The sequence below is a fragment of the Haematobia irritans genome, chromosome 5 (assembly GCF_050003625.1).
Source record: "Haematobia irritans isolate KBUSLIRL chromosome 5, ASM5000362v1, whole genome shotgun sequence".
Lineage (NCBI taxonomy): Eukaryota > Metazoa > Arthropoda > Insecta > Diptera > Muscidae > Haematobia > Haematobia irritans.
The window spans coordinates 141679786-141706622 of NC_134401.1; the positions used below are offsets into that span (position 1 = coordinate 141679786).

At 34.2% G+C, this 26837-nt stretch overlaps 1 protein-coding gene across 4 annotated transcripts in view; it reads right to left on the reverse strand.

Moving 5' to 3' along the window:
• pain (transient receptor potential cation channel family member painless) overlaps positions 1-26837 on the reverse strand; it is a 102998-nt gene that overhangs the window by 8820 nt on the left and 67341 nt on the right. The window lies entirely within an intron of this gene.

Genomic DNA, 26837 nt, shown 5'->3' on the forward strand with positions numbered 1-26837 from the left:
AATAGGAAATTTTGTAAAAATTTTATTTCAATAGAACATTCTGTCAAAATTTTATTTCAATAGAAAATTTTGTCAAAATTTTATTTCTATAAAAACGTTTGTCAAAATTTTATTTGTATAGAAAATGTTATCAAAATTTTATTTCTATAGAAAATTTTGTCAAAATTTTATTTGTATAGAAAATGTTATCAAAATTTTATTTCTATAGAAAATTTTGTCAAAATATTATTTCTATCGAAAATTTTGTAAAAATTTAGTTGGTCAGGAATATTTTGCAAACTCTACAAAAACAACAAGAATTCTACCAATCTACCAAACAGTGAAATATCTATGTGCGTGAAGATAAATTGTAAATTCAACTAGTCGAGACACAAACCAGGTAGTTTTTGCTTTCATTTGATACCAAAAAATCTAGAGCAGATTTTGCACAGTGGGCACGGGTGTCCTATATTGTAACTTCGTGCAAACTAAGTTTCTTTTTGATAAAAATCGATATTTCTGTGATGCTTTCGAACTTGCGTTTATAGTACTCGTCAAGAGCTTTCATTTGATACCAAAAAATCTAGAGCAGGTATTGCACAGTGGGCGTAGTTTAACTTTATTTCAAGTTGGACAAACTGACTTTTAAAATATAGCTGCAAAACTAACATTTATGGGACGCTTTCGAACATGACAACCACTTGCATTTATAGTACTTGTCAAGATCTTTCGTTTAATACCAAAATATTTTGCGCAAATATGTTGGAAAGTGCTGAATTTCATTAAATATTTTATCTCCCCAAATTGTAATTAACCCATTAGGTGCGCAGGCAAAAACTACCTGGTTTGTGTCTCGACTAGTTAAATTTACAATTTATCTTCACGCACATGAAATATCTACCATATTTTTTAGGATTCTATTAACTGTGGCAACCGTGTTCCGGGGCCGATCTGGCCATGCCCTCACTGATGCCTAAAATAATACCACCTCGTTAATAGTAGTTTGATTTTTTTTCAAATTTTTTACAGTGTCGTCTACGCAATTTAATTATTTGTTAGTGAGCCTCAGTGAATAGACATAAACAGTGTGAATCTCTTAAAGATATAAAACTGATTTTGTTTTTGTTTGAACTCAGTTATTAATTAACAGTAAAATAAGTGTAAATTAACTAATTTCATCTCTTTGTTTTTTGTTCGTTTTTCAACAATGACTTGGGTTCTTCCTTAGTGTTAATTAGTTCCTAGGAGAATTGAACCACCTATGGTCATTGTGAAAATCATTCAATTTAAAACCATAATAATAGTTCGACTTTTGTGGATAACTACCACTACTCATTACGAGTACTTACTGTTGGTAAGCAATTAATCTTGTAGCACTATTGCTGGGTAGTGAAGGGCAGTCATGTACTCACACACACTCTTTTACACTATAACAACGTTTACCAGCCGAACCATGGTATTCCCTATTGGTATCATATTAAAATGGCATGTTATGATTTCATAGTAATGTCCGATATTTAATACGGACGAGCAGATACATTAATAAAATAGATTAAGTCCATAGGTGTTTTTGGTTTGAGATATAGTGGGAAACGAAATTGTAAATAAAAGTTAGTAAAATTCTAAGTCCAATTTACTATGCACGGTAGTCCATCTATATTAAATTCACAGATATGAAGTATTAAATTTATTTAATATAAAATAAAATAATAAATTTACTTATAAAGGGTGATTTGTTAAGAGCTTGATAACTTTTTTTTTTAAAAAAACGCATAAAATTTGCAAAATCTCATCGGTTCTTTATTTGAAACGTTAGATTGGTCCATGACATTTACTTTTTGAAGATAATTTCATTTAAATGTTGACCGCGGCTGCGTCTTAGGTGGTCCATTCGGAAAGTCCAATTTTGGAAATTTCCGAATTTCTTCGGAAATGTTGTCTTCCAAAGCTGGAATAGTTGCTGGCTTATTTCTGTAGACTTTAGACTTGACGTAGCCCCACAAAAAATAGTCTAAAGGCGTCAAATCGCATGATCTTGGTGGCCAACTTACCGGTCCATTTCTTGAGATGAATTGTTCTCCGAAGTTTTCCCTCAAAATGGCCATAGAATCGCGAGCTGTGTGGCATGTAGCGCCATCTTGTTGAAACCACATGTCAACCAAGTTCAGTTCTTCCATTTTTGGCAACAAAAAGTTTGTTAGCATCGAACGATAGCGATCGCCATTCACCGTAACGTTGCGTCCAACAGCATCTTTGAAAAAATACGGTCCAATGATTCCACCAGCGTACAAACCACACCAAACAGTGCATTTTTCGGGATGCATGGGCAGTTCTTGAACGGCTTCTGGTTGCTCTTCACTCCAAATGCGGCAATTTTGCTTATTTACGTAGCCATTCAACCAGAAATGAGCCTCACCGCTGAACAAAATTTGTCGATAAAAAAGCGGATTTTCTGCCAACTTTTCTAGGGCCCATTCACTGAAAATTCGACGTTGTGGCAGATCGTAAGTCTATTCATGATGAAATGTCAAAGCATACTGAGCATTTTTCTCTTTGACACCATGTCTGAAATCCCACGTGATCTGTCAAATACTAATGCATGAAAATCCTAACCTCAAAAGAATCACCCTTTATAATGTTTAATATTACACTAATTTGTTTGTATTGATTTTAATTATTCTTTAAACCACAGTGCGATAGTTAATTCTATATTTTATCATACTTTGAGTTCTTAAAAAAGCCGAATTTCATTATTTTTCATATAGCACAATACATTTTCTTGGCTTTCATTCAAAGACTAAAATAATCCATTATGCTTGTTAACGACTCATGTGAGGTTTTATCTGATTTATTAGTGGTCATTACAAATGAAGCATCCCCATGATGCTTATTGGCCATATTATTTGCGGTTATGCTTCGTTAATTTTCTGGAACATTAGCCACATGGCTTTGATTTAATTGAACATAACAAAAATGGACCAAACAGTAGATGTTTAGTAAAAATATTAAATTTAGCTACAAGATACGTTTTTAATTTATGATTTAAACTTAGGGACATTTTTGAGAGCTTACAATAACAACGTGTCGTCATTCAATTGGATTAACTAAAAGGTTGGCTGATAAGTCCCCGGTCTGAAACATAGATGGCGTCGCTAGTATTAAATGCATATTATTTTTATATAGTACCAACCTTCAAATGATTCGTGTCAAAATTTGACATATTTAAGTCAATTAGTTTGTGAGATAGAGCGTCTTTTGTGAAGCAACTTTTGTTATTGTGAAAAAAATGGAAAAAAAAGGAATTTCGTATTTTGATAAAATACTATTTTCTGAAGGGAAAAAATACGGTGGAAGCAAAAAAATTGGCTTAATAATGAGTTTCCGGACTCTGCCCCAGGGAAATCAACAATAATTGATTGGTATGCAAAATTCAAGCGTGGTGAAATGAGCACGGAGGACGGCGAACGCAGTGGACGCCCGAAAGAGGTGGTTACCGACGAAAACATCAACAAAATCCACAAAATGATTTTTAATGACCGTAAAATGAAGTAAAATCGAAAAAGCAGAGGCCTTAAAGATATCAAAGGAACGTGTTGGTCATATCAGTAATCAATATTTGGATATGCGGAAGCTCTGTGCAAAATGGGTACCGCGCGAGCTCACATTTGACCAAAAACAACAACGTGTTGATGATTCTGAGCGGTGTTTGCAGCTGTTAACTCGTAATACACCCGAGTTTTTCCGTCGATATGTGACAATGGATGAAACATGGCTCCATCACTACACTCCTGAGTCCAATCGACAGTCGGCTGAGTGGACAGCGACCGGTGAACCGTCTCCGTCTTGTTCTCAGACCTCAAAAGGATGCTCGGAGGGAAAAATGTGGCTGCAATGAAGAGGTGATCGCCGAAACTGAGGCCTATTTTGAGAAAAACGTTTTCGGTACACGTTTTCCAAACGTTTTTTTGTTGCGTGTAGCTAAAAGGCATAAAGAACGAAGAAATGCTTCAATGTTTTAATGTAAAAATTCAATTTCCTGCCAGTAATTACAATAACAACGCCGTAGATAAACAATAAAATGTTGGATTGTTTTATTTGTTGGTTCCATTTGCTTTTTGTGAATAATATTTTTGAAATGTTATATTATTACTGAGTTCATTTTCTACAGAAAGGTACACCAAATTAAGTCGTATAATAATAATTATAGATTTTTTTTTAACAAAATATACGCTCCTAATTGAACAAGCACGATTTGCTTATATTTCATTGAAATATCTCTGAGATTTCTTTAGAAAACCAACGTATTTCATTTGACATCTTGGACGAATACTGTGTTGGAAGTGTTCAGAAACGAGTTGGAAGTGCACAGAAAATACATTCGGGATGTTTTCTTATTTCAGTTTACATTGAAAATAAAAAACCGAATACCGGTTTTTGATGATATTAAAAACACAGGTTCTACCGGTCCACCGAAAATGGGATTTTATATAAAACCGACAATCGGTGTAAAACGAAAACCCGGTCCATCGGTTTTCACCGGCTGGTTTTGATCACTCACATACTGTGTTGGAAGTGTTCAGAAACGAGTTGGAAGTGCACAGAAAATACATTCGGGATGTTTTCTTATTTCAGTTTACATTGAAAATAAAAAACCGAATACCGGTTTTTGATGATATTAAAAACCCCCGGTTCTACCGGTCCACCGAAAATGGGATTTTATATAAAACCGACAATCGGTGTAAAACGAAAACCCGGTCCATCGGTTTTCACCGGATGGTTTTGATCACTCTACTTACAATCAACAAAAGATGTCGGTTACCATACACCACTTTTGCATGAGTACTACCATATAGAACATCAAATAACTAACGTCATACTTCATAATCTGGTTTCGACCTGTAAAACTTTTGTGTGGGTGCTGTGTTTGTTTTTTTTTTTAATAATATGTGTCAATTAAATTAACAACATTTGTTTGAAAATAATAATAAAATTTTTTAATATGATAATATATGTTCTACTGCCATAGCTATGTCATCCACTATGAGCATTATTTTTTTTAATAAAAATATTTAAAACCGCATACAAATTAAATTAACACTGTTTTTATTTTTAGTATATTAACTACCGCTTGAGCTACACCCTCAAAAAAAAAAAATCGATTCTATAACATATACCCCAAACACATTTTGCTTCAAGCATATATATTTTCAGGATTGGTCCAAACAAAATATTGTTTTTATTGTTCAAACATATTATGTTTCACCTTTGGGCATACACTGGTAGTAAAAAAAATTTAATGAAATATTCTTTGTGCGGATATATTTTTAAGGCGCCAATTGGTTACTTCCATTATTTTACATGCAGCATACTCTCTACTTCTCTCTTTCTAAACACATATACGTTTATAGGCTATTTCCAAATTAATATATGTTTGCATCTAAGCACATTATATTTACAAACATTTTATGTCCCAAACATAATATGTTCTAATATTAACATATATGTCCCAAACATATTATGCTAGTTTATGAACATTATATGCTTGCACTTAAAAATATTGTGTTGAAAAATTTGAGTTCCAAACGTATAATTTTTACACCCAAACATATGAAAAACAGTCTTTTTCGTCCGTATACGTTTTGTGGTGATCGTGTGTAGTATGTCATACACTGCAAAGAAATTTCAGAAATAAAATATGTGTTTCATATACTCAAAATACTAAGATAGACAAACAGAAGAAAAATGGATAGAGACACAAATATTTTGAGCACATCAACTTGGACAATATACACATATCGGAGCAAAACAAAAAACAAATTGTCATATAAGCTTATCCTTATTCTTTCTCGATATTGGGAAGATGCCGACAGATGCATATTCCAGAACTAATATTGATTAAAGGTTGTTATTAAATGACAAAATTCCTATTTGAAATTGCACATCTGCTTGATCTACATTACATGAACTTGTTAGCTTTATTGATGGCTTATATATAAGTCGATGAATGTATACATTTTCGAGACATTGAAGAAAACTTTCATACAAACGTCTGAGCTTCAGACGAACTTCTATTATTTTTTGTATTTTTGCCACTCTCGGCTAATGTGCGATGACCGACGAAAAGGAGAAGGATATCGAGATGACTGCGAAGTGGACAAGGAAAAATGGTGTAGTCCTATTAAAACCGCAAGTAAAGTGATGTTGGCGTTCTCTTCGAAGTTAAAGGGTGATACGGTCAAAATTTGGTCAATATAAACTTGACGTATTTCTTTCAATTTTGCATTTAAAGAACCAGAACACCCCTCATTTTGAAGGTGTGTGTGTAGAATGTTGCTCCTATTTTGATTTTGGAATTCACTCTTCAGTTGTCAAAATGCCGTCCAAGCAAGAAGAGCAGCGTATCAAAATTTTGTTCGCGCTTCGCGAAAATCCGAGCTACTCGCACGCAAAGCTGACAAAATCGCTAAAAGTTGCCAAATCAACCGTTACAAATGTAATTAAAGTGTTTGGGGAACGTTTGTCTACAGCCAGGAAGTCTGGATCGGGGGCAAATCGAAAACCGGAAGCCGCTGAGACGACAAAGAGAGTTGCCGGTAGTTTCAAGCAAAACCCTAACCTCTCTCTCCGAGATGCCGCAAATAAGCTGGGTGTATCGTCTACAACCGTGCATCGAGCCAAAAAACGAGCCGGACTATCGACTTACAAGAAGGTAGTGACTCCAAATCGCGATGATAAACAAAATACGACGGCCAAAGCGCGATCCCGGAGGCTGTACACGACGATGCTGACGAAGTTTGACTGCGTGGTAATGGACGACGAAACCTACGTCAAAGCCGACTACAAGCAGCTTCCGGGACAGGAGTTTTATACGGCAAAAGGAAGGGGAAAGGTAGCAGATATTTTAAAGCACATAAAACTGTCAAAGTTGTCAAAGAAATATCTGGTTTGGCAAGCCATCTGTTCCTGTGGCTTGAAAAGCAGCATTTTCATAGCTTCCGGGACTGTCAACCAAGAAATTTACGTGAAAGAGTGTTTGAATAAACGTCTGCTGCCTTTCCTGAAGAAACACGGTTGTTCCGTACTGTTTTGGCCGGATTTGACATCTTGCCATTACGGTAAAAAGGCCATGGAGTGGTACGCCGCCAACAACGTGCAGGTGGTTCCCAAGGACAAGAACCCTCCCAACACGCCAGAGCTCCGCCCAATTGAGAAATACTGGGCTATTGTCAAGCCGAACCTAAAGAAGACCAAAAAACTGCTAAGGACGAGCAGCAGTTCAAGGCAAACTGGCTTTCTGCGGCGAAGAAGGTGGACAAGGTGGCTGTACAAAATCTGATGGCAGGTGTCAAGCGTGAGGCCCGGTAATTCGAATTTGGAAAAGCGACAGCCTAACTGAATATTTTTCTTGAATTTTATACTAATTGAACTTGAAAAAGAAATTTAATTTGATTTTTTAAATAAACGATTTCACCGATTTACACGCGTTTTCCCTTGACCAAATTTTGACCGTATCACCTTTATCCTAAATTTATAGAAAATTTAAATGTATATAAATTAAAATTATAATTTTAATAACAGGTACATTACACGCAGAGAAGGAATATGATCACCCAAACATTTTTCAAGAGCAAAATATTATTTTGATAATGGAACTTAGAAAATTTTGTGTAAAAAGACTCCATTCTGACATATAGAAAAACACGAAGAAAAAAATACGAACAAAATTTCAATTTTGAATACTCTATATTCTTTAAAACCGAATAAATGCAAATTTTCCACAAACGGAACAACATTTTCATTTATAACATTTACAATAAAGTCCTTTCAAAACTCCGTTTAAATTAAAATTTCACAGTTTGCTGATCGTCTATTCTTATTGCAATCAATTAGCTAATTTATCAATTAAATATATGCAACAACGTTACGGAACATCTTGATTACATTTTGCAATCAATAAGTAATACAATTTCAATCCAGCTATTACATATGATATTGAATCTAAGAAGTATGAAAAGGGTGACTAACGGACAGACTGCCTGCATTTCAAGGCAATGACTAACAGATGTGATGATGATGATGTGATTTCTTGATTAATATGGCATTGCCTGGAGCATTCATTAGTTTTTGGTCTATCTGTAGCTCGATGTGAAGTGGATGGCGACGAATGATGACTATGATTATGGCATAGAATTTTCACCCCTCCAGTCATGCATAACTAGTCTTTGACCCATTTTTGGTTAAATTATTTATGGGGAAGTGAATCCATTATAAATGCCACATCATCTGTTCATTGCAACCATAAAATGGAATAAAATCCAAACAAACAAATAGTAAATTGTTTGAGTTTTTGTTCTGTATACAAACAGAATTGGGTTCGTTGACTTAAAGTGTAATATGCTTTGCAGAAATTACTTTTTGAACATTAATTCTAGGAAATTCATAGAAATGTGTTACATACTAAAGTGTGGAATGTTTTGCCTTGATACAGTTTGTAAAAAGTTTGGGAATCATTGTGGTGTAAAAGTTTGTATGAGAGTATTGTAAAACTTTCTGCAAATATCGAAGAATTTCCAAGTATTTCAATCTTGCACAAATTCTTCAGTTAATTTTAATGTGATTTATTGAAATAAAAAAATATTATCTTTACATTAAACAAAATAAGAGATAAGAGATAGGGCTGCATATTTGATGAAAACTATTTGTAAAATGAAGATTATATTTTTATTTTAAGGAAATTTGTCTTTAATATTGTCTAAATTTAGTCTCGTAAAATTTAGGTTGAAATTTCTTTTAAATTGTGGCAATATTTTTTTCAGTACACTAAAAGAATCTTATCGGGAAGCCAAAGATTTTATTTGCTTAAAAAAATACGAATGCGAAGTTTGCTTAGCATAGAAGACCCATTTATCCGATATAAAGTTTGTTTCCTTGCCCAAAACTTTTCAATGAAGCCGTTTTGTCCCTATGGTTAAGTGATTCAACTTGAAATCGCGTATCTTTACACAGTTTGTTGAACTAAAGTCAACTTCATAAAATCGTCTTCAAATTTGTTGACATTTTGTATCTTGACTACGAAACAAAAAATCATTCAAAAATAGGACATGTTTTTTAATACATTATTTTAAAGACGTTTTTTACTTGAACCGTGCCAGAACTTTTTCATGAAGTCGAGGTTAAATTCGGAAATTTAAGTTGTCGTTAACTTGTTTTTAAAGGACTATGATAGCAGATGAAGCAAATAGTTAAATAAAATGTAAATTAAAATTTATTTCCTAGAGTCAAGTACCTATGATTTTGGTATTGGTTCATGGCAAAATAGGCGCAGAATTGATGTAAGGATAACTGTAAGACTTTTTTTGGCATTTTTCTTTATGTACCATTTTAAACCTTTAAACAGATCCCTACGGTGTTTCTCTCAGAAATTTCATCAGGGGATAACTGATACTGGTGATACTGAGTTGATCAGTATTTACATTAAGATACGTGGAAGTAATATATCTGGAACTAAGATACCTGACGCTACAGAGCTCATAGCGTAAATATTGAACGATTTTTTATACGCAAAAAAAAATATTTTTTACTTCAATCAAAACTAATCCAATTAGTTTGAAACATCACGAAAAAGCTTCTGTTAATTAAAAATAACAGTTAAAAAAATAATTGATCCAATTAATTTTCTCTATTGAATTTTGTTTTGAATAAAAAATTAATTGAACCAACTAAATTGTTATACCCTTCACCACTACTGTGGTACAGGGTATAATAAGTTGCATTTGTATGTAACGCCAAGAAGGAAAAGTCTGAGACCTAGACTTTTCCTTTCGTCTTAGAATTAAGTTCTGAGTCGATTTAGCGATGTCCGTCTGTCTGTCTGTTCATGTATTTTTGTGCGCAAAGTACAGGTCACAGTTTAAGTCCGATCGTCTTCAAATTTGGCATGGGGTCGTTTTGTGGAACAAAGACAATCGCTATTGATTTTGGAAAAGATCAGTTAAGATTTAGATAAAGCTGTCATATATATTTATCCCCGATCTGATCTTAATTGGCGTGTTTATCAACCGATGTTCTTCAAATTCCGCACATCCGAATATTTTATGAGTCTCGAAAAACTTGCAAAATATCAGCCAAATCGGTTCAGATTTAGATATAGCTCCCATATATATTTTCGTCCGCTTTAGACTCATATGACCACAGAGGCCAAAGTTTACTACCGATCTTCGTGAAATTTCGCACAGAGGGTAGAATTGACATTCTTCCAATGCTTGGTAAATTTGATTGAAATCGATTAAAATTTAGATATAGCTCCCATATATATCTTTCGTCCGATTTGAACTTATATGACCTCAAAAGCCAGAATTTTGCCCTGACTTGCTTCAAATTTTGCACGAGAGGTACGTTTAACGGTGTCGTTATGTGTGCCAAATTTGGTTGAAATCGGTTCAGATTTAGATATAGCTTACATATATATCTTTCGTCCAGATATATATGTAAAAACTCAAAAGCCAGAGTTTTGCCCTGATTGGCTTTAAATTTTGCACAAGGAGTACGTTTAATAGTATCGATAAGTGTGCCAAATTTGGAATTTGAAATCGGTTCAGATTTAGATATAGCTCCCATATATATCTTTCGTCCGATTTACACTCATATGACCACGGGGCAATTTACGTGAAATTTTGCAGGCCATTTACGTGAAATTTTGCAGAGACTGCAGAATTATTATTCTAACTATGGATGTCAAATTTAGTCAAAATCGGTTCAGATTATATATAGCTCCCATATATACGTACACCAGAGTTGGGGAAATAGGGTAGACTGTTTCATATTTTAGACCCATTTTCAATGGGATTTTCCACACAGAGAATATATTTAATATGATATTTAAGTGTGTCAAGTTTGATCTAATTTGGTTCAGATTTAGATAAAGCCTTCTTATATTCGTTTTTCCGGTTTATACAAATATTGCCAAAATTCCCAGACTTTACACAAAATTCTGTGATGATTTCCCATGCCTTAGTCATATCCTACACACTGTAATGCCAGAATTTCCACAGAACGGTTGAGTTTTAAATAAGACTCCAAGTCGCCCGACTTGACCAAATAATATATCACAACCCACACTTGACCACCTATCTTGGCGAGATCTGACCAATTTCCTTGTAAAATTGCCACTGATGAGTAGCAAAAATTGTAAATGTTACTCAAATTGTCCTATATCTCGAATACACCTGATAAATCATAAATGCTCTTTTGTACAATTGGATTAAAATTGCTCCAACTTTATATTTCCCTTATTATACCCAGCGTTACACTGTTCTTTATTTTTTCCATCTGCATAACACGCAAAATATAAATGGCAATGGGAATGACTTCATATAATTTAGGCTTGGCAGTGAAGGGGTTAATTGAAAAAAAGTATTGTAATAATTTTTTCAGTGTAGATTTTTTTTAAGGTAAATTTCGATGAAATTTTTTATACTAATTAATTGTTGGTCATAATTAAAATGGAAATATGTTGTACATATATTAAATCATACTTTAAAATATTCGGTCCTTCTTGTTTGATCTTAAGCCTAGGGCGTAGATATGGGAGAAAAATACAAAATCTTTGTAAATGCGGCAAGTGTAAACTCGTGCTATGGCTTCCTTCTAGCCGTAAAGATCCATTAGCTCATAGAGTAATGATAAATTTACATGTTTCACCGGTAATTAATGAAACTATTTGAAAACAGCTCTGAAGTAATTGAGGTAGCGTTTTACACAAAAAAAAAAAACATTTTACAAATCATTAAAGTCAATGGAGGCAATCATCTTTCCTACCCATAAATCCGCTTTTATAAAGACCACCAATCTATACCCACTACACAAGCTTGTTAAATATCCAAAATTAATGACAAATTGCGTTTACCTACAACAGCCATCGATTGATGCTGGTACGGTCAGCTTTAAGATATAGAGACCCATATACCCCCTATAGGGTTCTCCATGTTTACTCTTGGCATGATATCATATAGAGTTCGACTGACCGCTATGGCAGCGGCATCAGAGGCATTAGAGCTCATTGACATTGGCATATGTTATATATGACGTTTCAATGATTCTATGAAATGGATTTTTGTTCAAACACTCATCCATGAGATTCAACGAATTTAAATCAATTAATTTTCTTCTTTTACCAAAACAAAATATTTAATTTATATATGGGTGTTTTTAAACTTGTGGAAAATTTAATTAGTAGAACGTGCTAACTTAAATAAATGTCTATCGATATGTGGTTATGTAGTGGATTTATTTTCAATACGTATATGAAATTGTATTTTTCACAAACATATTTTTAATGAGTGAAACAAACAATTGATATGTATATTCCCAGAAAACTTTTAATGAGAATAAATATGAAATTAATATAATAAACTTAATATTATTGCAAAAAAATCTGTGGTTCATAACATAACATATATCGCTGATTCATTTATAGCACATCATCATGTATCTCTCCAAAAAATTATAAAACTCCAAAATAAAAAGAAAAATCTTAAAAGAGTTGGAACAGAGAAAAACTTTTGTATTTTTGCAACAGTAACACTACTAGCCCAGGTCTCAGATGAATGCTCTCATGGTAAGAAATTTATGTCGAATATGTAGGTGGCGAAAAAACTGAGTCCTATTTTTAAGCAAAGTCGTTCTACAGCAAAGAAACACTAAGAAAATTTCATTAAATTGGAGCCAACAATATTTTGTCATTGATATAACGAAATATTTTCATTAAATCAATGAAAGTATTCATTACACAGAAAAAAAGTAAACTGAACTGCGGAATGAACTGCGTCGCGCGAAATGTGAACTAAATTATACTCCACATTTTGAGATCTCCACAAAGCGTTGTTAAAACTTGCCTTTCGAAATAAAGGAACCGAAATCGGATTTCTTTTGTTTGAAGCACGAAATAAAGCTTTCGTTCGATATACAGGAGCAGGCCATTATATCTGTCTTGGAGGCAGAACACATAGCAGCTATCGAATGTGACCTCATTCCGAAGTTCACAGTATTCCTATTCCTGAATATCATGCAACGAATGTAAATAATAAATAAAAACGAATTCAATATTATGGTTGCCGCAAACATATTATGATTGTTGCTAACATGTTATGGTTGCAGCAAACATAACATGTTTGGCACCAAAAATAACATGTTTGCAACAATCATAATATGTTTGCGGCAACCATAATATGTTAGCAGCAAACATGTTATGGTTGCAGCAAACATATTATAGTTGCAGCAAACATATTATAGTTGCAGCAACCATAATATGTTTGACCCAAAAGTAGCATGTTTGCTGCAAACATGATATGTTTTTGCAACTATAATATGTTTGCAACTATATTGCTGCAACCATAACATGTTCGCTGCAAACATATTATGTTTGGCACCACAAATAACAAAAGCAAACATTTGATGGTTGCAGCAAACATGTTATGGTTGCAGCAAACATAATATGTTTGGCACCAAAAATAACATGTTTGCAACAATCATAATATGTTTGCGCCAACCATAAAATGTTTGCTGCAACTATAATATGTTTGCAGCAAACATTTTATGGTTGCCGCAAACATATTATGATTGTTGCAAACATGTTATTTTTGGTGCCAAACAGAACATGTTTGTTGCAGCCATAACATGTTTGCTGCAACCATAAACTGTTTGATGCAAACATATTATGGTTGCCGCAAACATATTATGATTGTTGTTAACATGTTATGGTTGCAACAAACATGTTATGATTGGCACCAAAAATAAAATGTTTGCAACAATCATAATATGTTTGTGGCAACCATAAAATGTTTGCTGCAAACATATTATGGTTGCCGCAAACATGTTATTTTTGCTGCATGTTATTATTTGCTGCAAACATGTTATGGTTGCTGCAAACATATTTTTGGTGCCAAAAATAACATGTTTGCGGCAACCATAATATGTTTGCAGCAAACATTTTGGGGTTGCCGCAAACATATTATGATTGCACAAAAAATAAAATGTTTGCAACAATCATAATATGTATATAATATGTTTGCGGCAACCATAATATGTTTGCAGCGAACATGTTATTTTTGGTTCCAAACATAGTATGTTTGCTGCAACCATAACATGTTTGCTGCAACCACAACATGTTTGCTGCAAACATATTATGGTTGCAACAATCGTAATATGTTTGCGGCAACCATAAAATGTTTGCAGCAAACATATTATGGTTGCCGCAAACATATTTTTGGTGCCAAAAATAACATGTTTGCTGCCAACATATTATGGTTGCCGCAAACATATTATGATTGTTGCAACCATAATATGTTTGCAGCAAACATGTTGTGGTTGCAGCAAACATGTTATGGTTGCAGCAAACATACTATGTTTGGAACCAAAAATAACATGTTCGCTGCAAACATATTATGGTTGCCGCAAACATATTATAGTTGCAGCAACCATAATATGTTTGGCCCAAAAATAGCATTTTTGCTGCAAACATAATATGTTTTTGCAACTATAGTATGTTTGCAACTATATTGCTGCAACCATAACATGTTCGCTGCAAACATATTATGTTTGGCACCAAAAATAACAAAAGCAAACATTTGATGGTTGCAGCAAACATGTTATGGTTGCAGCAAACATAATATGTTTGGCACCAAAAATAACATGTTTGCAACAATCATAATATGTTTGCGCCAACCATAAAATGTTTGCTGCAACTATAATATCTTTGCAGCAAACATTTTATGGTTGCCATTATGATTGTTGCAAACATGTTATTTTTGGTGCCAAATATAATAAAAACGAATTCAATATTATGGTTGCCGCAACCATATTATGATTGTTGCTAACATGTTATGGTTGCAGCAAACATAACATGTTTGGCACCAAAAATAACATGTTTGCGGCAACCATAATATGTTAGCAGCAAACATGTTATGGTTGCAGCAAACATAATATGTTTGGAACCAAAAATAACATGTTCGCTGCAAACATATTATGGTTGCCGCAAACATATTATAGTTGCAGCAAACATATTATAGTTGCAGCAACCATAATATGTTTGACCCAAAAATAGCATGTTTGCTGCAAACATGATATGTTTTTGCAACTATAATATGTTTGCAACTATATTGCTGCAACCATAACATGTTCGCTGCAAACATATTATTTTTGGCACCACAAATAACAAAAGCAAACATTTGATGGTTGCAGCAAACATGTTATGGTTGCAGCAAACATAATATGTTTGGCACCAAAAATAACATGTTTGCAACAATCATAATATGTTTGCGCCAACCATAAAATGTTTGCTGTAACTATAATATGTTTGCAGCAAACATTTTATGGTTGCCGCAAACATATTATGATTGTTGCAAACATGTTATTTTTGGTGCCAAACATAACATGTTTGTTGCAGCCGTAACATGTTTGCTGCAACCATAAACTGTTTGATGCAAACATATTATGGTTGTTGTTAACATGCTATGGTTGCAACAAACATGTTATGATTGGCACCAAAAATAAAATGTTTGCAACAATCATAATATGTTTGTGGCAACCATAAAATGTTTGCTGCAAACATATTATGGTTGCCGCAAACATGTTATTTTTGCTGCATGTTATTATTTGCAACCATAATATGTTTGCAGCAAACATTTTATGGTTGCCGCAAACATATAATGGTTGCCGCAAACATATTATGGTTGCCGAAAACATGTTATTTTTGCTGCATGTAGCAAACATGTTATGTTTGCAGCAAACATGTTATGTTTGGTGCCAATCAGATTATGTTTGCTGCAACCATAACATGTTTGCTGCAAACATATTAGGGTTGCCGCAAACATATTATGATTGTTGCTAACATATAACATATTATGGTTGCCGCAAACATATTGTGGTTGATGCTATTTTTGGTCAAACATATTATGTTTGCAGCAAACATTTTATGGTTGCCGCAAACATATTATGATTGTTGCAAACATATTATTTTTGAGGCCAAACATTTTATGGTTGCAGCAAACATATTATAGTTGCAGCACACATATATGGGATATGTTCGACACGAGCACTGTCGTCCGGAATAACTGATAGTCTTTAAAGCGCATTACTGCAGCTTATTATTGCGATCGTTCACATACTTATAGAGTTTTCACAAATAGACGAAAATTCTTAACGTTAGAACGCACTGTAACATTTCGAACGGAAAACTGATAATAGAACGGCGCATTAGAAATAATATTAAATTCAATTTTATTTAATAACAGTTTTGTTATTTAAACCATCTAAAATAATTATCCATTTTTCAAACATCAAGAATGTAATTCATTCAAACATCAAATTTCTTGTTTATCATTCGCACTCGAAAACAAGTTACCTTAAACCTTAAAATCCAAAACTTGGCAATACTCATGAAATCCAATTGGTATGTAATATATGTATATCTATGTCACTCGACACACATAATTTTGTGGCTGAAGTAGAATGTGTAATGAATTGTGTGCTAAATGTTGTAAGGGAGAAAGACACAATGAGTTGTGCGCAAGTTTTCATTTGTTACCATGACTAGAATTCTTACCAAGAAGAAGAATTCGAATTTTGGAGCTATAAAGCGGAAAAATGAAACATAAACAATTCCAGTTTTCAATTGAATTTTCGCTGATATTTCTCATCAAATGATCCAGTTTAAAGTATGTACACAACTCTTTTAAAGATATTTCATTCGAAATTGGTAAAAATCATCACATTTTGAAACATAAACAATTCCAGTTTTCAATTAAATTTTCGCTGATATATCTCATCAAATAATCCAGTTTAAAGTATGTACACAACTCTTTTAAAGATATTTCATTCGAAATTGGTAAAAATCATCATTTTTGGGTATTTTCTATACAGACAATAAAATTGGACGAAGGAAGATGCAGCGTAATAAAGTACCACCCTCCTTTAAGAAGAGATTTTAGAAGCCTGAAGGAATCCAAGCCCGTGTCGATCTCCCTCGTCCATCCATCAAAATTAAGTTCAGGCAGCGTAAACGATTGCACCCTGCTTCTGTATATCGAACGAAACCCCATTCCAGAGGAACTCAGTCACTCGAATTCGAACCAATTGGTTTCATCCTAATCGACAACAAATATGAAGTGACTTGCCTTTCGAAATAAAGGAACCGAAATCGGATTTCTTTTGTTTGAAGCACGAAATAAAGCTTTCGTTCGATATACAGGAGCAGGCCATTATATTTGTCTTGGAGGCGAATGTGACCTCATTCCGAAGTTCACAGTATTCCTATTCCTGAATATCATGCAACGAATGTAAATAATAAATAAAAACGAATTCAATATTATGGTTGCCGCAAACATATTATGATTGTTTCTAACATGTTATGGTTGCAGCAAACATAACATGTTTGGCACCAAAAATAACATGTTTGCAACAATCATAATATGTTTGCGGCAACCATAATATGTTAGCAGCAAACATTTTATGGTTGCAGCAAACATGTTATTTTTGGTACCAAACATATTATGTTTGCTGCAACCATAAAATGTTTGCTGCAAACATTTTATGGTTGCCGCAAACATATTATGATTGTTGCTAACATATAACATATTATGGTTGCCGTAAAAATATTATGTTTGCAACAAACATGTTATTTTTGGGGCCAAACATTTATGGTTGCTGCAACCATAACATGTTTGTTTGCAGCAAACATGTTATTTTTGGTTCCAAACATATTATGTTTGCTGCAACCATAACATGTTTGCTGCAACCACACATGCTTGCTGCAAACATATTATGGTTGCAACAATCATAATATGTTTGCGGCAACCATAATATGTTTGCAGCAAACATGTGATGGTTGCAGCAAACATAAAATGCGGCAACCATAAGATGTTTGCTGCAAACATGTTATTTTTGGTGCCAAACATAACATGTTTGTTTTTTTTGCAAACATTTTATGATTGTTGCTTACATATAACATATTATGTTTGCAGCAAACATATTATGGTTGCAGCAAACATAATATGTTTGGAACCAAAAATAACATGTTTGCTGCAAACAAACATGTTATGGTTGGAGCCTCTTGGAAGAGCAAAATTCATCCGATCCAGTTGAAATTTGGTACATGGTGTTAGTATATGGTCTCTAACAACCATGCAAAAATTGGTCCATATCGGTCCATAATTATATATAGTTCCCATATAAACCGTCCCCAGATTTGACGTCCGGAACCTCTTGGAGGAGCAAAAGTCATCCGATACGGTTGAAATTTGGTACATTTTGTCAATATATGGCCTCTAACAGCCATGTAAAAATTGGTCCATATCGGTCTTTAGTTATATATAGCCGATGACTTATTACACAAAAATTGGTCCATATCGCCAAAAATAATCTACCAAAACTTTATTTCCATAGACAATTTTGTCAAATTTTATTACTATAGAAAGTTTTGTCAAAATTTCATTTCTATAGAAAGTTTTGTCAAAAGTTTATTTCTATACAAATGTTTGTCAAAATTTTATTTCCATAGAAAATTTTGTCAAAATTTTATTTCTATAGAAAATTTTGTAATCTACCTAAACTTTATTTCCATAGAAAATTTTGTCAAATTTTATTACTATAGAAAGTTTTGTTAAAATTTCATTTCTATAGAAAGTTTTGTCAAAAGTTTATTTCTATAGAAATGTTTGTCAAAATTTTATTTCTATAGAAAATTTTGTAAAAAATTTATTTCTGTAGAAAATTTTGTCAACATTTTATTTCTATACAAAATTTTGTCAACATTTTATTTCTATACAATATTTTGTCAACATTTTATTTCTATAGAAATTTTTTTCAAAATTGTATTGCTATAGAAAATTTTGTCAACATTTTACTTCCATAGAAAATTTTGTCAACATTTTATTTCTATAGAAAATTTTGTCAAGGTTTCATTTCTACAGAAAATTTTGTCAAAATTTTATTTCTATAGAAAATTTTGTCAAACTAGATTATATACGTATTTAATCGGCCTTTTTTTGTTTAATATATACCCCGTATGGGCTAACTTACAATTTAGAAGACAGTGTTAAAAAGTTTTACGATACCTTGCCATCGGCAAGTGTTATCGCAACCCAAGTAATTCGATTGTGGATGACAGCCTTTAGTAGAAGTTCCTACGCAATCCATGGTGGAGGGTACATAAGATTCGGCCTGGCCGAACTTACGGCCGTATATACTTGTTTGTTTTCCGTTTTAAGTCCGCTGAAAATTTACATTCATGCATGGGATTCATCCTGGTCAATGGTTATTAGTCCCTCGTGCATACCTAGGATCTTGGGTATAATCCCTGATTCGATCGAAGACAGCGATTAGCCCACTTTGCTATGTCTTAAAGTCCAGTCTGGTTAATTATGCCACTTTCGAATAGGAATAACCCAATTTAGGCTAAAATCTCAAACCGAAGGTCGGCCAATTGTATCACTGTTGGATCATGTTAGCCCCTTTGGACTCCCCCCTTGGGAGAAAGCCTTAAACCCTGATCATAGGACTTCCATTTTATCACTTCGAAATTGCGTTAACCCACTTGAAACCGAAGCACAATCCCAAAGAGGGGATTGTGCTTCGGTTTCAAGTAGGTTAGCGCAATTAATTTTTATTCGAAATATTGTGGATTATTTTCATAATACAAACAAAAACACGAATCATATATTAAAAACTACCCAGCAAAAAAAGCGTCGCCAAAAAAGTGATGAAAATGTTCTTTTTGGATTCGGAAGTGGTGCAAAATTGACGCAGGAGCGATGAATTTAACATGGGCTTTTCATAGGACGGAAGTCCTCCATTTCAACAGCCGTTGCACTGAATTTGCATTACTTCTTTAGGTGTGATCCGAATTCAATGTTTTGGATGTAAATTAAAAAATTCTGTGATATTTTGTCAAATAAGTAATTTTTATAATTTTTTATAATTTTTAATGGATTATAACGCTTGTCGGAAACGTTTGACCTCAAATATTTTTAAAAATTCACGATATTTTTAAGATTGTATTTAGCATTTTTTCTGTTTTTAACCTATTTGAAACAAAAAAGCTAAAATTACCCATTAAAAGTATGAACAAATCAAGTTATAAAAAATTGAATTAAAAGAACTTCCTGGGTAGTTGAAATAAAGAACATCATTGGGAGTGCATCTTCTGGAAGTGCTTTTTAAGTTGTGCCTTTCGAAGAACTTCCAAATTTTTTTGCTGGGTAGGTTAAGTTAGATTAGGTTAGGTGGCCGCCCTATGTATCAGGCTCACTTAGACTATTCAATCCATTGTGATACCACATTGGTGAACTTCTCTCTTATCACTGAGTGCTGCCCGATTCCATGTTAAGCTCAATGATAAGGGACCTCCTTTTTATAGCCGAGTCCGAACGGTGTTCCACATTACATTGAAACCACATAGAGAAACTTTGAAACCCTCATAAATGTCAACAGTATTACTGAGGTGGGATAATTCACCGCTGAAAAACTTTTTGGCGGTCGATCGAAGCAGGAATCGAACCCACGACCTTGTGTATGCAAGGCGGGCATGTTAATCACTGCACCACGGTGGCTCCCTTAAAAAACTAATAATATGTATAAGTTTACTTAAGCCCAAAACAAATTTTACTTATGTTATTTTGGGATCCATAGGAGAAATCTTTATGCCCGGCCGAAGGTCGGCCATTTATATCACATTGCAATTGCGTTAACCCAAATGAAACCGGGCCACAATCCCAAAGAGGAAATTGGAGTTCTTTTCCATTTGAAATATTAGGGTTTATTTTCTCAACCTCGTCGTCCATATAAAATAGACCCAAATGTAAACGAAGAACAATCTCAAAAGGGAATTGGGGTTCATTTTCATTTCAAGATCTCAGAAAAATGTGCAGGTTTTGGCTCGATTTTCATACTTCCGTTACATTTTGTTGGGCCTTATTTTCATTATGAAGCATCGCCCCACATTTTTGTCTCTGTTTAATTTGGCTTTGAGCGTTTTTTCCTAGGGGCAATTTTCCGCCAAATTTTCTGGGATCCCGTTTCATCTAGGTTTTCGAGCTACATTTCATGGGACCCACAATATTGTCTGCAATTGCAGCCATTATATTGACTATAAGGCTTATAAAAAACTTTAAACGTAGTTGTATCGTTTTATCTTTCAGAAGATCATAAATATAAGTGGAAACCCTCTTAAGCTTCGTTATGTATATTTATGCTATACCACAAAATTTATACAGAAGCCTTATGGTGATCATATCCAAACGCTTTGTTAATTTGATATGAATTTAACACTTATTAGATGAGCATAAAAATCTCATAAATTACCAAATAACAAATAAAATGTCAATTATGTTTCTTTTGTCAGTCTATGTTTCCATTTTGTTTTTTTTTTTTTTTTGTTTAAACGCTTATCAAACGACAAGAAACATCTGTGCGAATTTAATAAAAAAATTATCTTAAATTAAAAAAAATACCAACAACAGACAAGAACAGCGTGTGAATAGAGGAACGGAAAGAACGAACGAAATAAAATCTTATCACTACCAATGAAAAAAAGCCATCTCCAGCATAGATGAGGTTTTAATTAATTCCAAGTCTCCCAAACAATTTATAGCTTGGGATGTTATTGTTCATGGTTAAAAGTCCGAAGCAGTCTTTGGTTTTATTGGAGTTGAGTAGCCAACGATTCATAGTTGTTCATCCGTCCGTCCGTCGGTATGTCTACTAAGTTTTTTTCTGGGTTTATTTTACCAAAGCTTCGAGCATGATACTCCATTAGATTAAACGCTTCATGTTAATTAAGCGTTAAGTTTTTAATGTACCATTATTTATGAATTCGAACAAAAGACTCTTATAGACAGAATTCCAGAAGATGAATTTCGGATTGACTCACTACAATGAAGATGATTTCAATGCTCATATTGTATGTCTATGGCCTATAAAGTGAATTTTAATTGATTGTCTTGAATTGCCCTTTTTGTCCAAAGGTCCCCTTTGTTTAGGGGTTTTTTTTGGAAATCAGTTGGGATTGTGGGAATTTTTGCTCAAGTCACAAAAAATCATAGCGATTATTCTTTTACTTTCTTATGGATTAACTGACACTTAAATTATTAAGGGTTAAGACCTTAAAAAACAAAATAATTAATTAAAGAATCAGCAAAGTTTTTGAATTTGGTCAACTATATGTTGCGGTTAGGCTATAGAGTACACTCCCACGCTTTCAGACATGACAGTGAATTATGGTAACGCCTACAACGAGGGTGATTTACTGAATTTTGTTTTCAAATTTGAAGATATCAGTGGGATACAAAATCTTTTGTCCGCAACTGATAAATACTTTAGCCTCAGGGATTTGAAAAACAATATTTTGTCATAGTATAAGCATTGTAAGTTAACAAATTTGTCATCGAAAGTTGATAACAAGAGAGGAGAGTAATACATAATGGTTTTCATAATTCATAGTAAAAAGCATTATACTTGTGTTCACGATTTAAATGTCCATCTTTTACTCAGAATGACTAATTAAATAACGCAGCCAATTCTAAGAATTTCCATATATGTAATAATGTCTTGTTATACCCCCCACCATAGGATGGGGGTATTTTAACTTTGTCATTCCGTTTGTAACAAATCGAACTATTGCTCTAAGACCCCATAAAGTATATGTATTCTGGGTCGTGGTGAAATTCTGAGTCGATCTGAAATCACGCTAACTTCCGAACGAAACAAGCTATCGACTTGAAACTTGGCACAAGTAGTTGCTATTGATGTAGGTCGGATGGTATTGCAAATGGGTCATATCGGTCCACTTTTACGTATAGCCCCCATATAAACGGACCCCCAATTTTGGCTTGCCGATCCTCTAAGAGAAGCAAATTTCATCCGATCCGGCTGAAATTTTGTACATGGTGTTGGTATATGGTCACCGTGGTGCAATGGTTAGCATGCCCGCCTTGCATACACAAGGTCGTGGGTTCGATTCCTGCTTCGACCAAACACCAAAAAGTTTTTCAGCGGTGGATTATCTCACCTCAGTAATGCTGGTGACATTTCTGAGGGTTTCAATACTTCTCTAAGTGGTTTCACTGCCATGTGAAACGCCGTTCGGACTCGGCTATAAAAAGGAGGTCCCTTGTCATTAAGCTTAACATGTAATCGGACAGCACTCAGTGATAAGAGAGAAGTCCACCAATGTGGTATCACAATGGACTGAATAGTCTAAGTGGGCCTGATACATCGGGCTGCCACCTAACCTAACCTAGCATATATGATCTCTAACAACCATGTAAAAATTGGTCCCCATCGGTTCATAATTATATATAGCCCCCATATAAACCGATCCCCCGATTTGGCTTGCGGACCCTCTAAGAGAAGCAAATTTCATCCGATCCGGCTGAAATTTGGTACATGGTGTTAGTATATGATCTCTAACAACCATGCAAAAATTGGTCCACATCGGTTCATAATTATATATATAGCCCCCATATAAACCGATCACCAGAATTGACCTCCGCAGCCTCTTGAAAGACCAAAATTCACCTGATTCAGTTGAAATTTGGTACATGGTGTTAATATATGGCCTCAAACACCAATGCAAAAATTGGTCGAAATCGGTGCTCCATATAAACCGATCCCATGATTTGACCTCCGGAGCCCCTTGGAAGAGCAACATTTATCCGATTCGGTTGAAATTTGGTACGTGATGCTAGTATATGGTATCCAACAACCATGCAGGAATTAGTTCATATCAGTCCATAATTATATATAGCCCCCATATAAACCGATCCCCAGATTTGACCCCGATTGCCTTTCTGAGAAGCAAAATTCATTCGATCTAGTTGAAATTTTGTACGTGGTGGTAGTATATGATATTTAACAACCATGCCAAAATTGGTCCATTTCAATCCATAATCATATATAGCCCCCATATAAACCGATTCCGAGATTTGGTTTTGGAGCCTCTTGGAGCAGCTAATTTCATCCGAGTCAGTTGAAATTTGGTACATTGTTCTAGTATATGGCCGTTAACAACCAAGCCTAACTAGGTCCATATCGGTCTATAGTTATATAAAGCCCTCAGATAAATCGATCCCAAAAATTGGTCCTTATCAAGGTCATAATTGTATATAGCCCACATATAAGCGACCCCCCATATTTCAATTCTGTCTCTCTACGTACCGTGCAAAAGTCCATATCGATTCGTAATTATTTGTAGACTTATCTATACATACCTTTTTTGTTTAATATATACCACGTATGGACTAACTAACAATTTAGAAAACGATGTTAAGATACTACAACCCAATTAATTCGATTGTGGATGACAGTCTTTCGTACGCAATCCATGGTGGAGGGTACATAAGATTCGGCCTGGCCGAACTTACGACCGTATATACTTGTTTTAAAATGAAATGAAGAGAAAGAAGGTTTAAGCTCATTTTCCAGCTAAGATCAGGATACAAAAGTCGAAAATAGATTTTTCGATTAATGGACATTTTGTCAACAAAATTATCGATCGAAATATATGTACAGCTGTGTACAGTTGATTTTTATATTCATATTCATACTTTCAATATAATCTAACATTGTTGGCTGTTATTCAAGTGAACAAATAAGCATGGGTTCTTGCCTGTAGGCAGAAGTGTTATCAGCGGTCTACCTAAATATAATAAAATCATTCGAGCTGATAACACACCCCAGCAAAAACTCTCATTACCCGGTAATCTTGTAGGTAAGCCTATTTAAAAATTAATAACCACTTATTAATTGGCATCGCTTCGGATTACATTTACATACGCATGTCCTAGGAGGGAAGTACTTCTTCCCAGGCATACTTTCGGCCATAAAATAAGTAGTGCATTTAAAGCATATAATCACCTAATATGTAATGACTTATTCGTAGATACACCAAAACTTGCAAAATAGCCACTTATTGTCACAGGCAACCAAATCTCGAAAATATTGATTTCTATCGCCGATTACAATGGATCAAAATATGGCGAGTGGTGCTGTAATAGGAGAACTACTTGAATAGAAACGAATATTGTATAAATAAACAAAAATTCTAATAAATAATCTAAATAAGATTACACTCAAATTAATTTCACACTTAAAATAGAAATAAATGTAGGTTGTTTAAGGTAGTTGGATTCGTGAATTACGATACAATATATCCAATAGCCAATTCACATAAGGTTCGAAATCTACTAAAAGTGGATTTTAAGTCTCTTTTTTATAAGGCAAATTACATTTGAAATTTAGTTTAAACGCATTTTGGAAGTGTAATGTGAATGAGGTATAAGAAAGCATTTATTTAAAGCATAATATGATAATGTCATTAAACACAATTATTATGAAATATTTGTGATAAAAAATTCCTAACGGAAAAATCTTCAGAATTACCGTTACATTACATATTCTTTTTGATTTTTTATGTAAGTGCTCGATTATGTGAATAATTATATTAACTACAACTGCCTAAAAATTTGAGAATAACAATTCGAAAATTACCGAGAAGTATTTATTTTTGTCATTACAAGTTAATCATTATAACTCGCCGCAATGTAATGCAACGTGTAATGACAGCTTTACTCCTGGTAATGTCAATTGTAATGAGATGTGGTTACCTAGTTTTTGCTGGGACAGATGAGTATGATACACATGCGTATAGCTTGTTAAATATCAAAAATTAATGACAAATTGTGGATACCTACAACAGCTATCGATTGATACTGAATTTGCAAATAATCTCCACTTGAAGTTTTCATATCCTTCTTATGCAACAAACAATACAGGACAAAATCTTCAATGTGAAATAGATAACTGTGCAATTAGCGAGCAGCCGTTTGATACAATAACAATTAAAGAAGTTTATGAATCAAATCAAGGTCAAAAAATCTGGCGGTTTTGATAAAATTAAGGGTGATATCTTAAGAAATTTACCATACCATGGATTTATGCGTTTAACCACAATAATGAACGCTGTCTTAAAAATTAAATATATTCCAAATTGCTGGAAAGTTGCAGATGTTGTCATGATACAAACACCGGGGAAAACACCACACGATCCCAATTCTCAATTTCTCTACTTCTATTAATTGGTAAGCTATTCGAAAAACTCAAAGATATCAAAGGAATGTGTTGGTCATATCATTCATCAATATTTGGATATGCGGAAGCTCTGTGCAAAATGGGTGCCGCGCGAGCTCACATTTGACCAAAAACAACAACGTGTTGATGATTCTGAGCGGTGTTTGCAGCTGTTAACTCGTAATACACCCGCGTTTTTCCGTCGATATGTGACAATGGATGAAACATGGCTCCATCACTACACTCCTGAGTCCAATCGACAGTCGGCTGAATGGACAGCGACTGGAGAACCGAATCCGAATCCGAAGCGTGGAAAGACTCAAAAGTCCGCTGGCAAAGTAATGGCCTCTGTTTTTTGGGATGCACATGGAATAATTTTTATCGATTATCTTGAGAAGGGAAAAACCATCAACAGTGACTATTATATGACGTTATTGGAGCGTTTGAAGGTCGAAATCGCCGCAAAACGGCCCCATATGAAGAAGAAAAAAGTGTTGTTCCACCAAGACAACGCACCGTGCCACAAGTCATTGAGAACGATGGCAAAAATTCATGAATTGGGCTTCGAATTGCTTCACCATCCACCGTATTCTCCAGATCTGGCCCCAGCGACTTTTTCTTGTTCTCAGACCGCAAAAGGATGCTCACAGGGAAAAAGTTTGGCTGCAATGAAGAGGTGATCGCCGAAACTGAGGCCTATTTTAAGGAAAAACCGAAGGAGTACTACCAAAATGGTATCA